Consider the following 10,793-nt stretch of genomic DNA (forward strand, 5'->3'; position numbering starts at 1 on the left):
ATTCCATTCTCCAAGGGATCTTCCTGGACCAGGGGTTGAACCCACGTCTCCTGCATTGGCAAGCGGATTCTTTACCATTGTGCCACCAGGGAAGGCTTAGGCATCCTGTAATGAAATAATTACCAAGTAATACTCCTTGACATACCTCTTCGTGCATATTCCATACAATGCTCTTTTTCATGGGAATATCAAGTTGGTAGGCAATACTGTGAAATATGTGTCCCAAATACTGCAGTTGTAACATAGCATCTACCTCCATGGGTCTGGATTCTTCTCATAAATACAGGACATGTTGAAATATTGAGCTTGAAAAAAAAATCTAAATACCCTGCCTTCAATGCTTACACCTCCAAACCTAATACTCTGCTTTCCTACTCCCATGAACTGCAAAACTCCTCAGATATGTTCTGTTTTTGCCAGAGCCACTTTATTCCTTCCATTCCTTATTCATTCTCATCCAACTGGAATTTCATTCCCATCACTCATTTGTCAACAATGATACTTGTATTACTGAGTCAGCAGACAATAATCTTTTCATATATTAAATCAATCAATTTTAAATGTATTAGTCAACCTAGGAAAAAAAATGTGGTAATCTCTTGGCTCTGGGTTAGGCTGCTTAAGTTCTCAGGTAGCCAGATTTATGACTTGAAAACCAGGAAGCGTGTCCTGTCTGCCTAAGATTGTAGAGGAGATATTCGTAACTCCCTGTGTCTGCTCATTAGGCACTGCTTTCACTGTTACTCTCACCTCTGCTCACATCATTGTCCTCAGGGCCACTAGTATGGATGGAAAGAGTTTGTTTTTGTTTTGTTTTCCTGCTGAGACTCTGTTCCTTGGAGCCCACATTGAAAGACAGGTGAATCCAGTCTTTATTACTCTTTCTCCATGAACTTTCCTGCCTCCCAGAGTTTTGGCTTCACTGCTATGCTGTGCTGCACTTAGTCACTCAGTCATGTCTGACTCTTTGTGACCTGTAGTCCTCCAGGCCCCTCTGTCCATGGGGATTTCCCAGCTTATTGCAATACTGAGTTAATGGTTTCCCCAAATCTGAAACTGTGGAACCTTTGTTGACCAGGTTCCAAGGATCTCCAAAATATTGTCCTGTGGTGGGAAAGTCTCCTGAGATTTCTAGTAAATTGGGAGTCCCTTCGTCAACAAGAGATAGAAGTATGTTCCTTTGATATAAATACATGACTAGTATGATCATTGGCTTCATGATGATTTTAATAAGTCAACTAGGACATTCATGTTAATGATACAAGTTAAGAAGTGTCATTTAGTGCTTCATTTTTTTTAATGTCAGTTAGATGATATGTCTCCATCTAATGGTGCACCATGCACTGAGCTTGGAATCTTATATGGGTTGTCTTATTTTATTTTCATGAAACTTTATTTTCTGATGTTTGCACTATGATGTATTAATAGTTCATTCTACACTTGCATAAATGTGACTCAAAAGAGTGAAAGGATCTACCTAAGGTTATGAACAGTCCATTTGACTGAAGAGGTATCTGAAAGTGAAAGTTGCTCAGCCGTATCTGACTCTTTGCAACCCCATGGACTATACAGTCCATTGAATTCTCCAGGCTAGAATACTGGAGTGGGTAACCTTTCCCTTATCCAGGGGATCTTCCCAATCCAGAAATCAAACCAGGGTCTCCTGCACTGCAGGTGGATTCTTTACCAGTTGAGCTACTGCTACTGCTAAGTCACTTCAGTTGTGTCTGACTCTGTGTGACCCCACAGACAGCAGCCCACCAGGCTCCCCTGTCCCTGGGATTCTCCAGGCAAGAACACTGGAGTGGGTTGCCATTTCCTTCTCCAAGAACAAAAGATGCCTCCCCTCTAAGTATTGCTCAACAACACTATGTTTTAAGAGTTACACTGTTGCAGGGAGGAAGCCAATCCTGACTCCATGTTGGAAATGGTTTCTTTGACTTGCTTCTATTATTATGATCATACTTAATGGCTTGGCTGGAGGACCCTGGCCCTGTGCTTGCCTATAAACTAAAATGCCTTTGTTCAGAACCCTGTCCACCTGCAGATGGCAGAAGGGAGAAATTAACACATCCCCTGACTGAAGCTTGCCATTCTGAAAGATGTTTGCAAGACTAACAGTCTTTTTACTTTGCTTCCTCACCTCCCCCACATCTGTGATCTATAAAAGAACCTGGCATCCAGACCCTGTAAGATGGTTATTTTGAGGCACCAGCCTGCCATCTTCTCCATCAGCTGCTTTCCAGATAAAGTCCTTCCTTGTCTCAACAGCTCATCTCTGGGATTCACTGCCCTGTCGTGTGGCAAGCAAAATGAACTTGGACTCAGTAACAAAACTAGTTGATGGTCTAGATTCTAATTGTGCTGATATTAAAATGTATTTAATAGTCAATGTATAGCTATAAGAGTAAGACAATCTCACTGAAATCTGTCTTCTGCCCCGTCACGCCCTCCTGAAGCACACCACTCATATATAGACTACTTAAACTCCCTGGGGACACACAAAGCGATTTAGTCAAAAAAGCATAGCTCTCGCCTGTGGGTCAAGACTGACCTAGATATGCAACAAAGTCAGTACTGAACTTCCATGGGTAAGAGGCAAACGGATCCCCACACCCTGAAGCATCAACATACAGCTGCAGTACCCTTATTCAACAGACAATAGTATTTTCATGGATATTAAGAAGAAAATGGTACAAGGTGGACAAAGTATCACACTAAAGTTAAGCTTTAAATAAATATTTGCCAAAAGGACTTCCATACTGTTTCAAGTATTAACTTGAGTATTGATGTGCTTTAAAAAGCAAACAGACAATAACAAAACAAATCAAGAAGGGATCAAAACATAAAATTCTGAAATGAAACCTGAATCTAAAGAAAATAATACAGTGGAGCTGGATTCAACTTAGGTTAATTAAATAATTATCATTGTTACAATATGAAGTGACAGCAACCATCACAATGTTAATAAGTGAAAAATTTAAGACAACTGTACAAGAACAAACAGGTAATTTTAACATATCTTTACATAAAGTGGCAGAGTCAGATGATATCCATTACAGCTAACCTTTGCACAGAACAACAGTTAGGTGCTCTGACCCTCCGTGGGACCTCAAAACTGCAAAATACACATATTCTTCAATGAAGATCTGTATGTCTTCCTTGGGAAAATGCCTATTGAATATTTTCAGCCTACTTTTAATAGATTATTTGTTTTTTTAATATTAAGTTGATTCAATCCTTTATATTTTTGGATAGCAATCCCTTATTGGATACATACATTATAAATATATTTTCCCATGGATAGTTTGTTTTATTGGTGCTTTCCTTCATTGTGCAAACAAATATACTCCATTTGTTTATTTTTATTTCCCTTGCCTGGAGAGATATATACAAAAACATTGCTAAGATTACTCTCAAAGAAGAATCACCTATGGTTTCTTGCAGCTTATTGAATAACTTCATGACATTTTCTTGAATTCTCTATTTGTTTGATAACAATCTTCCATGACATTAAGATTGGTTTCTGGAAAATTATCATTTTATATTTTCAAATTTTTTTAGAGTATAGTTGACTTACAGAGTTATTAGATCCTCCTGTACAGCAAAATGTATCAGTTACATATATATATATATATATATGTACACACACACACACACACACACACAATATGTCATGTGAAAGATCTTTTGGCCAAAACAGACCATGTGTGTGTGTGTGTGTGTGTGTGTGTGTGTATATATATATATATATGTACATGTATGTGTGTGTGTGTGTGTGTGTGAGTGTGTATATTGGAGAAGGAAATGGCAACCCACTCCAGTATTCTTTCCTGGAGAATCCCATGGACAGAGGAGTCTGGCGGGCTACAGTCCATGGAATCACAAGGGTTGGACACGACTTAGCAACTAAACCACCACCATGTATGTCTGTATATAGAAAGGGTCACAAGTTGACACTTGAACAAGAAAATTAAGGGTTCTGACTCTTCATGGTCAGAAATCCTCCTGTAACTTGACAGTTATTTTTCTATATCACTGACACAACCAACTGTAATAAAAATAATATAAATCATCTTGGTTGTTAAGTGTATTTTTAAATGAATAATGCAACTCATAACTATTACTTCAGGGAAATAGAAAAATTACTTGAGATGACTGTCATTTAAGAAGTAATAATTCTTAATAAATCTATGATGCCCCAACAAATAATGCAATCTATAAACATTTTTGACCCAAAGGTAGGAAAATTTTGAAGAAGGAAAAAACAAAATGGCCTATGTATAAGACTGTGGGAAAAGCTTAATAAAGAGAGTTCCTAAAATTGCATAAAGATGCTGAATCCAAAGATGAAAAGAAAAATGGAAATCCTGGGAAACAAGTAGAAGGAGAAAATTTTATTCCACTATGATCAAAGAATCACTAATTCTGGTTCAGAGGCTTTGAGCTGTGCAATCCAGGGTACTAGGGTATTTGGTCTTTTAAAGTTGGCATGAAGTAGAATCTCTTCAGAGCCCCCTTTATATCTTGATTTCTCAGACTGTAGATAAAGGCATTAAGCAGGGGTGTGACCACCGTGTGCATCACCGAGGCGATTGTACTTGAATGTGAGGTGTGGGTAGCACCAGAGCTAAGGTACACTCCTAAGGCTATAAAATAAAATAAGGAGACAACCAAGAGGTGGGACACACAGGTAGAAAATGCTTTATACTTTCCCTGAGCTGATATGATTTTACATATGCAGGAAACTATTTTAGAATAAGAGTTTAGGATACCAGCAAAAGGACCACCACCCATCAGGACAGCTGCAAAATACATCACTGTGTTATTAAGAAAGTTGTCAGAACAGGCAAGTTGTACCACCTCAAGGAGTTCACAGAAAAAGTGGGGGATTTGTAGAACTGGACAGAAGGACAATTGCAGCACCATTAAGCTATGTAGCAAGGGATACAAGGCAATCAGCACCCAGGATATCAGAACCAGCAATACAGAGATGGGAGGTTATGATGACCATGTAGTACAAAGGTGGCAGATGGCCACATACCGATCATAGGCGATCACACTCAGGAAAATGTCATCTAATTCTGCAAAGAGAATATAAAAATACATCTGGGTAATACAGCCTTCATAGGTGATACCTTTGCTCTGCATCTGGATGTTCCACAGCATCTTTGGGATGGTGGTGGAGGTGACACAGATGTCTACAAAAGACAGGTTGGAGAGGAAGAAGTACATGGGGGTGTGGAGCTGGGATTCTGAGATGACAGCCAAGATGAGAGGTAGGTTTCCAAATACAGTGATCAGGTACATGGTGAGGAAAAGTCCAAATATGAGGGGCTGTAGTGCTGGTTCGTTTGAAAGTCCCAGAAGAAGAAATCCCGAAATTTGTGTGTTGTTGCTTGGTCCCATGGGGTGCAGGTGACTACCAGGAAGAAGAAAAATAACATGACTAATTTTCACACAAACTGGCGTACTTCACATAGCTGAAATACTGCAATTTCTATTTGGCCCTCAAGAAATTGATGTTAATTATTTATAGGTAAGTTCTCTTTGAGGGTGTGTGTGCGGGTGTTCAGTCACTTCAGTCATGTCCAACTCTGTGCAACCCCATGAACTGTAGCCTGCCAGGCTCCTCTGTCCATGGGGTTTCCCCAGAGTGGGTTGAATTCTGGAGTGGGTTGCCATGTCCTCCACCAAGGGTTCTTCAGAACCTAGGGATTGAGTCGGCATCTCCTACCCAGTTCCTGCAATGCAGGAGGATTCTTTAGCACTGAGTCACCCTGGGAGCCCCTTTGAGTGTATACTCCATTTCATCTCTGACTAGAAATGTTTGTCCGATTCTCATCAGATTTGCAAAGAGGTCATACATCTAGAGCTTAATTTAGTGCTGACCATGTTCCAAGTACATGGAGCCAATAAGCATACTGTTTAAAAATAAATAAATAAGACTCTCATGATCCAAGGAGGGTGAATGAGGATATTCAAATAAAATGTGATAGAATATGTCAGAATGTGATAGATGCTATGAAGAAAACAAAGCCAGGTATAAGAGAGAGAGTGGTAGGAGGTGTTACTTTGTCCCGAGTGTTCAGGGAAGACCAGGGAATGAGTGAGATGATGTTTGAATACTTTCCTCCAGAAAGAGAGATAAGGAGCTAATGAGATGTCAGGAAAACTGTGAGCCTGCTACAGGGAGCTGCAAAGGACCTGAGGAAGATGCTTGTTCCATGTGTTCAAATGAAAACAAGGGAGCCAGTGGGGCAGAGGAATAATCAAGGGGGAGTGATTAGAGATGGTGTCAGGGATGCTGAGGAGCAAGGTGGCCTCCCTGCTACAGTTGACACTTCAGCACATAGAGAATCCCTCTTCCATGTGGTTCCTTGCACCTTATGAATTTAGTTGTAAAACCATCCTATGAATTATTCAGATACCCTACTTAGTCCCATCAGTTGAGTGAATTATGACTTCTGTATTATAAGTCATCTTAATATATGAGTTCAGGTGCCTCCGCTTTAAGAACCATTTTCCCTTCACAAGGAAGGGCACATACACACACACATATACACACACACTCACAATCGTGTCTTTCTGGTTGTGGTACAACCATCATTGGCTACCCAGATCCACCCTCCTTAGGCTATAAGTGTTTACAGATTGGCTGGTCAGATCAAATTATCATTCTCTGAAAGAATATATAATTGTTACCCAAAAATTCCAGTTTATAAACTTCCCATGAAACAATAAACTTGGAGTTCACTTTTGGTATGGCCAATTTCTGCTTAGTATTTAGAAAAGAATGAAAAGTATGAGAGTGAAAGAAAGAGAGAGAAATGAAATGGACATTTGGACACTAAGGGGAAAAATATCCAATAAGCTCAAATGACCACTGAGACAATGAAATAAAGAAAAGTTTCCCTGCTTCATCAATATTTCAACTCCAGTGACATCTCCTTGATACCCAGAAAAAATAATACAGAAAAATATATTTCTGCCAAGGACATAAACAGTGATATAGATATGACTTGAAAGATCTTACAGTGTGAATATCCTAAGAGGAAAATAAAAAAATTTGAACATAAACTACCAATTTAAAATCAGAAATAGACAAAATACAGCAGAAATTGGACATATTTTATCTGAAGCATATAAAACAGTAGAAGGTTTCTTTTCCTTAAGGACTTTACCTATTTGTTTCCTCCTTTTCATAAATAATACTTACTTTCTAATTATATTGGAAGCATTGTATGCCTTCTATTCCTACTAAAGGGATTTGTCTGGTGGCTCAGAAAGCAAAGAATCTGTTTGTCAATGCAGGAGACAAAGGTTTGATCCCTGGAGTGGGAAGCTCCCTTGGAGAAGGAACTAGCTACCCAGTCCAGTATTCTTGCCTGGGAAATCCCATGGACAGAGGAGCCAGGCAGGCTACAGTCCATGGGGTCGCAAGAGTTGGACACAACTTATTGATGAAACCACCACAACCATACCATCTGAGATTCCAATATTACCATTTAATTGTCAACCTTGATGCTTGCATTTTCACTTCTTTAGTTTTATATCATACATAAGTACATTAATATTAGGAAAACCAGAAAACAACTACAATGACCTCTGGCCTCTGGGCTATGAAAGATTGGTCCTCAGGTGACCTCAACTACACACTCCTGGTTTCCATCCTCTCTAATGCTGCCCTGCAGTGTCTGTGGAGCTCTCAGACTCACCTGCCTACAGATTTTATCACTTCTTCCCTGTAGAAGTCAAAATTCCTCCCTAAATGATTACTGATGCAGACAGAATTTTGTCCCCAAATATGAAAACAGGAAGTGATGAAATCAAGCATTGACTCCCAGACAGATGTAGAACTTCAAAAGCAAGAACCAGGTCCTCCCCAACCAAAGTGGTAGAAGCTGAGGGACCACAGCAGAGGAGATATTTACAGCTTCCTGTGTAAGCTCATTAGGCATGTTTCCTCTGGTTACTCCAACCTCTAACTACATGATTTCCTTTGGGGACACTTCTGGACAGAATGGATTTTTTTTTTTCTATCTGATTCACTGTTCCTAAGACACTATATTATAAGTTAGGTGAATTCATTTTTTATCACTCCTTCCCCTTTAATTCTCTTGCTTCCAAAGCCCTAAGGTTCCCAGCATGTCATCACATCTCTGAGAACAAATTTTTCTTTAAACTGTAACACTGAGGATTTGTCTTGATTAGGTCCCTCTGATCTTTAATGCTTTGATTTGTGGCAGGGACAGAACAACTGAAATCTCTAAAAATTACTATTCCTCTCTTCAAAAAGGGGGATAACTTTCCCCTTTTTAGTATAAAACCATGGTTATTATACTCCTGGATCCATGACAGTTTCTCCAGGCCAATTAGAAATTTCCCAGTTATATCAGAAGTCAAGAACTATCATTTAGTCTGTCATTACTAAATGTTTGTAATTATAAGAGAGATATTTATATGTTGATATGCACCATAAACTATCATAGCATATTATGTGTGTGTGTGATGTGCTCAGTCTTGTCCAAATCTTTGTAACCCCATGGACTGTAGCCCTCCAGGCTTTGCTGTGCATGGGATTTCCCAGACAAGAATACTGGAGTGGGCTGCCATTTCCTTCTCAATGGATCTTCCTGACCCAGCAATGGAACCTACAGCTTTTACGTCTCCTGCATTGCCAAGCGGGTTCTTTACTAGGTCCACTATACATACATACTGCGTGTGTGTGTGTGTGAGTGTGCCACAGCCTGCATGGGTGCTTGGGAACATAGCTATGAGTCACAGCAGAGGCTCAGACATGAAGCAATGCCTAAGCAGGGCCATGGTATCCATTACTGATGCCTACATGGGCTTAGCATCAGAAGCAACACCAATCACTGACAACAGCTAGATGCCACAGCCCACACCCCTGTCCATGCCAGAAGCCCATGCATGTCTCAAGTCCCTTGTTTTGTAGGTCCATCCCATGGCAAGCACAGCAGACCAACTGAAGGGACAAAAGAGCTCCGGACACAAAGATGCTTCTGAGCATGAGATGGTCAAACAATGATGGTGCTTATACAGACAGAGTCAGTGTGCATCTCAAGCCCTGCCCAGGCCAACAGGGTCCTTGCCCCACCCTATCTAGAGTGCCACACACTAGCACTTCTTGATCCAGCACTGCTCCCCTCTGGGTCAACAGTGCTGGTACAGGAGTGGGGAAGCACACACTTAGGGGGAACAATGTCAGCTCATATGTGACCCTCAGGGCTTCTGCTTTAGCAACTTGAGACCTGCCTCCCCTCCATTAGGCCAGTAATGGCCACTAAGCTACGGGAAGCCATATCTCATACCTGGCTCAAGCCCTAAACCCTCCATACCTCACATCCAGATGATTGCAACCAGTACACCCTGGAGAAAGTCATGAATTGTGATAACATCAGATCCAGCTCTTCCAACAAAGCCAATGGGCACACATCAATGGTATATGACTGTTCCCACAGAAAGACACCACTTCAAGACTGCAAGGGTTAACTGTGGCAAATAATTTCAGATAGACAGACAAAGATAGAGAAAAGGAAAAGACAGAGAAATTTATCCCAACTGAAAGAGCAACAGATCATGCCTTAAAAAACAACTAATGGCCAGGACATGGAAGCAACCTAGATGTCCATCAGCAGATGAATGGATAAGAAAGCTATGGTACATATACACAATGGAGTATTACTCAGCCATTAAAAAGAATACATTTGAATCAGTTCTAATGAGGTGGATGAAACTGGAGCCTATTATACAGAGTGAAGTAAGCCAGAAGGAAAAACACCAATACAGTATACTAACGCATATATATGGAATTTAGAAAGATGGTAACGATAACCCTGTATACGAGACAGCAAAAGAGACACTGATGTATAGAATAGTCTTATGGACTCAGTGGGAGAGGGAGAGGGTGGGAAGATTTGGGAGAATGGCATTGAAACATGTAAAATATCATGTATGAAACGAGATGCCAGTCCAGGTTCAATGCGATACTGGATGCTTGGGGCTGGTGCACTGGGACGACCCAGAGGGATGGTATGGGGAGGGAGGAGGAGGAGGGTTCAGGATGGGGACACATGTATACCTGTGGTGGATTCATTTTGATATTTGGCAAAACTAATACAATTATGTAAAGTTTAAAAATAAAATAAAATTAATTGAAAAAAAAACACTACAATTTAAAAAAAACTAATGAAAGAAAAAAAAAAAACAATGTAACAGATTTGGAATTCAATGCATGAGTAAAGATGATATAAAACTCCATTTTCTCAAGCTAAAGTGATTCAAGGAATCTTCCAAAGAAGTTTTACTTTCAGTATTTGCCCTGTGTATTTTGTTAATAAGTGAAAGACCATAAAATATTTAATTCTGTGGAAAAAAGGATAGGGAACCATAACATAAAAACTAGTTAGTACTGAACACTGCAAGAAACAAAATGAACAGGAACTAGAAATAATTAATAGTATACCAGGTGATATAGAAGAATGCATAAGTTAACTGAAATATAGAATCATGGAAATGAATCAGAAAAGATAAAAACAAAAGAAAAATGAGATAGTGTGAAGGGTGTTTTGACTACATTAAGAACACCAACACTGGCATAATCGAAGTGTCTAGGAAGGAAAAGAGAAAAAGAGAAGGTAGTCAAATGTGTTTGAAAAACTTATGGCTCAAAACTTCCCAAACCTGAATAAAAAAGCAAATTCAGGTTCAAGAAGCAAAAAGCACCCCCCCAAAATTATAGCAACAAGGCTCACATCAATATGCATCAA

The 10,793-nt window shown here is 39.8% G+C and overlaps 1 pseudogene; it reads right to left on the reverse strand.

Annotated features, from left to right (window-relative positions):
* Window positions 1-4,464: 4,464 nt before the first annotated feature.
* Window positions 4,465-5,409, reverse strand: LOC102279135 (olfactory receptor 7A5-like; annotated as a pseudogene).
* Between the last annotated feature and the right edge of the window lie 5,384 nt (window positions 5,410-10,793).

Source organism: Bos mutus, chromosome 7, assembly GCF_027580195.1.
Source record: "Bos mutus isolate GX-2022 chromosome 7, NWIPB_WYAK_1.1, whole genome shotgun sequence".
NCBI lineage: Eukaryota > Metazoa > Chordata > Mammalia > Artiodactyla > Bovidae > Bos > Bos mutus.